This window comes from Pseudophryne corroboree, unplaced genomic scaffold (assembly GCF_028390025.1).
Source record: "Pseudophryne corroboree isolate aPseCor3 unplaced genomic scaffold, aPseCor3.hap2 scaffold_138, whole genome shotgun sequence".
Classification (NCBI taxonomy): Eukaryota; Metazoa; Chordata; class Amphibia; order Anura; family Myobatrachidae; genus Pseudophryne; species Pseudophryne corroboree.
In genome coordinates, this window is record NW_026968006.1 from 251,704 (window position 1) to 257,904 (window position 6,201).

Consider the following 6,201-nt stretch of genomic DNA (forward strand, 5'->3'; position numbering starts at 1 on the left):
AATGGGCGCAATAATTGAGGGCATTTGAATTTCCCTTATATGTGTGTGTGTGTGTGTGTGATATACACACAGACACACATACTGTATTTCTTTATATAATGGACACCTCAGTTTCTATTCATTCGTGTCCTGCCCCCTACTCTGTCAGACCCCTTCCCCTCTACTTTTCTGACCCCAAACGCCACTCATTCTTGTTGAGTGCTGGTGGGCCCATTCAGAATTTTGCTATGGGGCCCACAAAGGTCTAGTTACGCCACTGGGCAGGGTTGTAGAGGAGGCGGTGCAAGGCATCCTGGGAACAGTCAAAGCTTTAGCCTGTTGGTGCCTTGGATCAAGATCCAACTCTACACCCCGATGTTAGTGTAGTGCCTTTTGGGGTTAAGGTTTTACAGAAAGTTACAGGTTTTTTTAATTTAGTAAAATATGCCGCATTTTAAAGATAGGGCATTTACATTTGTTGCACCTATGCAGTACATAGCAGCCTGCAGGGCATGTACAGTGGCTTCATTTGGGTGCACATACATTGCCGGCTCCTGGTCGCAAACTGAAATTATTGTGTGTAAGTGGAATTAGCGGTGTTTATGTCATACAGGGGGTGGGGGAGGTTTGTGGTTGGTGGGGGGCACGCTGTGTGATTATTATCCTGCATCTATACATACATGCGCTAACACCTGGACATACACTGATGTACCCACACCTAATATCCATACATACACGCCCTGACACCTGGACATACACCAACATTCCCACACCTGCATCTATACATACACATGCTGACACCTGGACATACACCAACATACAAGCACCTGCATCTATATATACACGCGCTGACAAATGGACATACACCGACGTACCCACACTTGCATCTATACATACATGCACTGACATCTGGACATACAAGCACCTGCATCTATACATACACGCGCTGACACCTGAACCTACACTGACGTTCCCACACCTGCATCTATACATACACATTCTGACACCTGGACATACACAGACGTACCCACACCTGCATCTATACATACACGCGTTGACACCTGGACGTACACTGACGTACACACACCTACATCTATATATGCATGGATGCAAATGTGTGTACGTCTGTATACGTCCAGGTGTTAGCATGTGTATGTATAGATGTTAGGTGTGGGTACATCAGTGTATGTCCAGGTGTCAGCACATGTATGTATAGATTCACATGTGGGTAAGCCGGTGTACGTCCACGTGTCAGCATGTGTAGGTATAGATGCAGGTGTGGGTACGTTGGTGTACGTTTAGGGGTCAGCGTGTTTATGTATAGATGTTGGTGTGTGTATGTCAGTGTACGTACAGATATAGGTGTGTGTATGTATGTATGTATGTATGTATATGTATAGAGGAAGGTGTGATACATACATATAACACATACATGATAGATAGATACATACATATATCACACACACGATAGATAGATAGATAGATAGATAGATAGAACACATACATACAAGATAGATACATACATACATACATACATGATAGATACATATATATACACACACATACGATAGATAGATAGATAGATAGATAGATAGATAGATAGATAGATAGATAGATAGATAGATACATATATATATATCACAAACATATATGATTCATACATATATCACACACACATACATGATACATACATGAGAAAGACCTGGGATGGTGATGAGGCCAGGGCCCCCTGCTGATGTTGCGTTGAGGAAGGCAGTGTTCCAGGGCGGATGCCAGTCGGGGAGAGCGCCGCGCAGCCCGGGAAAAATACTGCTGAGGAGCTACATCTGGAAGAGCCCCTGGGAGGGAGAGTGCCACATGCCCCATCCTGCGTGGCAGACTCTGCAGGCCTGCACATGACAAGGGAGGTCTCTGGCCACACATACTCACCCTTCTGCTGAAGCCCCGCTGCTGTCCCCATCAGCGCTCTCCAGCGGGGAGCGGGGCCAGGATGAACCTCAACCTGTGAGAACTATCTTCATGATCAAGAGATCTCATATGCAAGATAAGTATGTGTTGGGATAGGGCTGGGGAGGGCGGCTGCTCGGGCACCCCCCCGTCAAGTTAAGGAGATTTAACTGAGGAAGCACAAGGGAACTCTCGTCTGGGGACAACAACTGCAGGGAGACCACATCTTTTCAGATGAACATGGGAGGGCGGAAGGCTGCCTAATACTGAAGCACCCTCAGACATTAAACCATATGCAACAACTATTGCAAGCATTCCTGGGGGAAGGTCTGCAGCAGACGGATTTGCATACGGTGATGTCATCCAAGCAGTGGGCCAAAGTTGGCTGGAACCCTCATCTGTATGAAAAGAGAAAAGGGGCATGCAGGGCATGGCGGCCTTTTGCGGCGCTTGTATAACCCCAAGTTTGCATTAAACACCCCCACCCTCCTTCGGTGTGGGGCTCATGTTGGCCATGCCCAAGCCCCTGAAGCATTCAAGCTGATTTCTTGCAGCAGCTGGGCACTGTAACAGCTTCAGAGCTGCTCTACAAGACAAGTAAAAGGGTGTGGGCCCTGCAGCACCACCAGTAGTTTGCATACACACATATATAGGACAGCATCTCTTATATGCCCCAGGGTCAATAAAATAGTATCCTTGTCTAGACTATCCATCCCCTCAGATAAGGTATTTGTCCATGCCGCTACAGCACTACACACCCAGGCCGACGCAATTGCCGGTCTGAGTAAGGTACCTGAATGTGTATAAATGGACTTCAGGGTAATCTCCTGTTTGTGGTCAGCACACTCTTTGAGGGTAGCTGTATCCTGGGACGGGAGGGCTACCTTCTTGGATAAGCGTGTTAATGCTTCTTCCACCCTAGGGGAGCATTCCCATCGTAACCTATCCGTTGATGGGAAAGGATACGCCATAAGAATCCTTTTTGAAATCTGCAGTCTTTTATCTGGAGATTCCCAAGCTTTTTCACATAACTCGTTCAGCTCGTGTGAGGGGGGAAAGGTTACCTCAGGCTTCTTTCCCTTGTACATATGTACCCTCTTGTCAGCGACAGGGGGTTCCTCTGTGATGTGCAAAACATCTTTTATTGCCATAATCATAAATCGAATGGATTTTGCCAATTTTGGCTGTAACTTTGCATCATCGTAATCGACACTGGAGTCAGAATCCGTGTCGGTATCTGTGTCAACAATCTGGGATAGTGGGCGCTTATGAGACCCTGACAGTCCCTGCAACATAGGATCAGGCATGGGTTGAAACCCTGACTGTCCCAAAGCTTCTGCCTTGTGTAATCTTTTGTGCAATGAGTTTACACTAGCATTTAAAACATTCCACATATCCATCCAATCAGCTGTCGGCGGAGACACCACATTCATTTGCTCCCGCTCCTCTCTAATATAGCCTTCTTCCTCAGACATGTCGACACACGTGTACCGACACACTACACACACAGGGAATGCTTTTTCTGAAGACAGTTTCCCCACAAGGCCCTTTGGAGAGACAGAGAGAGAGTATGCCAGCACACCCCCCAGCGCTATATAACCCAGGAATAAAACAGTAACTTAATGTTTGCCCAGTAGTGCTGCTGTATGTAATTTGCGAATTATGTGCCCCCCCCACCCCTCTTTTCAACCCTCTTGTCTAACGTGGTATAAGCAGGGTAGAGTCCGGGGAGCTTCCTCTCAGCGGTGCTGTGGAGAAAAAATGGCGCTGGTGAGTGCTGAGGGAGAAGCCCCGCCCCCTCGGAGGCGGGCTTCTGTCCCGCTTAAACTGTAAAATTGGTGGGGGCTTATACATATATAAAGTGCCCAGCTGTATATATGTTATATTTTTGCGAAAGAGGTTTATATTGCTGCCCAGGGCGCCCCCCCTGCGCCCTGCACCCTTACAGTGACCGGAGTATGTGAGGTGTATGGGAGCAAAGGCGCACAGCTGCAGTGCTATGCGTTACCTCAGTGAAGATCATGAAGTCTTCTGCCGCCTCTGAAGTCTTCTTTTTTTCTCATACTCACCCGGCTTCTATCTTCCGGCTCTGCGAGGGGGACGGCGGCGCGGCTCTGGGACGGACGGCGAGGGTGAGATCCTGCGTACCAATCCCACTGGAGCTAATGGTGTCCAGTAGCCTAAGAAGCAGGACCTTGCAACTCAGAGAGTAGGGCTGCTTCTCTCCCCTCAGTCCCTCGATGAGGGAGTCTGTTGCCAGCAGTGCTCCCTGAAAATTAAAAACCTAACAAAATACTTTCTGTCAGAAAGCTCAGGAGAGCTCCTGAAAAGCACCCAGTCTCCACTGGGTACAGTATCAAACTGAGTTCTGGAGGAGGGGCATAGAGGGAGGAGCCAGTGCACACCCAGAACTAAAGTCTTTCTTAAAGTGCCCATGTTTCCTGCGGAGCCCGTCTATCCCCATGGTCCTTACGGAGTCCACAGCATCCTCTAGGACGTTAGAGAAAATAGGATTTTAATACCTACCGGTAAATCCTTTTCTCTTAGTCCGTAGAGGATGCTGGGCACCCGTCCCAGTGCGTACTGTGTCTGCAGTTATTAAATGGCCCTTAACTCCAGAACATTTATGTGGAGATGAAAACATCCAAGGAAGACTTGACCATCTTCCTTGGATGTTTTCCCCCTGTGTGACTGCTCTCCAGCCTCGGAGGGTTGCATCCGTGGTCCCTAGGATCCCGTCCTGGATCCCGAACCATCGCCCCTCTAGGTGGTGAGAACTGTGCAGCCACCAATGGAGTGAGATTCTGGTCTTGGAAGACAGGATTATCCTCCGGTGCATGTGTAGGTGGGATCCGGACCACTTGTCCAACAGGTCCCACTGGAACACTCTGGCATGGAACCTGCCAAACTGAATGGCCTCGTAGGCCGCAACCATCTTCCCCAGCAACTGAATGCATTGATGGATTAACACTCTTGCTGGTTTCAGAATTTGTTTGACCAGACTCTGGATCTCCAGAGCCTTTCCACTAGAAGAAAACCTCTTCTGTGTCCAGTATCACTCCCAAAAACAACAACCGCGTCATTGGGACCAACTGCGATTTTGGCAAGTTTAGGAGCCAACCATGTTGTTGAAGAACTGTCAGGGAGAGTAGATGTTTTGCACCAACTGGTCCCTGGATCTCGCCTTTATCAGGAGATCATCCAAGTACGGGATAATTGTGACTCCTTGCTTGCGAAGGAGAACCATCATTTCCGCCATCACCCTGGTGAAAATCCTCGGAGCCGTGGACAGACCAAACGGCAACGTCTGAAATTGGTAATGACAATCCTGAATTGCAAACCTCAGGTAGCTTGATGCAGTGGCTAAATGGGAACATATAAGTAGGCATCCTTTATGTCTACCAAAACCATGAAATCTCCTTTATCCCCCGGACTGGAGATCACTACCCTGAGAGATTCCATCTTGAAATTGAATTTCTTTAGGTAGAAATTAAGGGATTTCAGATTTAAGATTGGTCTGACTGAGCCGTCCGGCTTCGGGACCACGAAGAGGCTTGAATAAAAACCTTCTCCCTGCTGACTAAGGCTGATTTGAACAATCGGTGAGGGGGAACGTCTTGAAACCCCAGTTTGTACCCTTGGGACACTATTTGTAAAACCCACGAGTCCAGGTCCGAATGAATCCAGAACTGACTGAAGAGTTTTAGACGTGCCCCCCACTGGTGCGGGCTCCTGCAAGAGAGCCCCAGCGTCATGCAGTGGATTTGGCAGAAGCAGAGGACGATCTCTGCTCCTGCGATCTTGAAGAGGCTATAGACCTCTTCCCTCTTTTCCTTCCTCTACCTGCAAAGAAAGGGGAATCTTAACTTCTTGCATATCTATTGGGCCGAAATGACTGCGTCAGATAATGATGCGTCTTCATCCGTTGAGAGGGAACATAGGGCAAGAAGGATGACTTACCTGCGGGAGCTGCCGAGATCAAATTAACTAGGCCGTCGCCAAACAAGGCTTCACCTTCATAGGGAAGAGACTCCCTTTCTTCTTGGAGTCAGCATCAGCATTCCCTTGGTGAATCCACAATGCCCTCCTATCCGAGACTGCCATGAAATTGGCCCGTGAGCACTTGTGCCCGGTGTAGGATTTTTAAATATGTGTAGTTTACTGTATGCAAGGGTTTAAAACCTTTTAGGAACTGAGCTCTAAGGTGTATTACATGTAGTTTAAAAAAAACAAAAAAGGTTTATTTTATGGCAGTAGTTTCCAAACTGGGGTTCT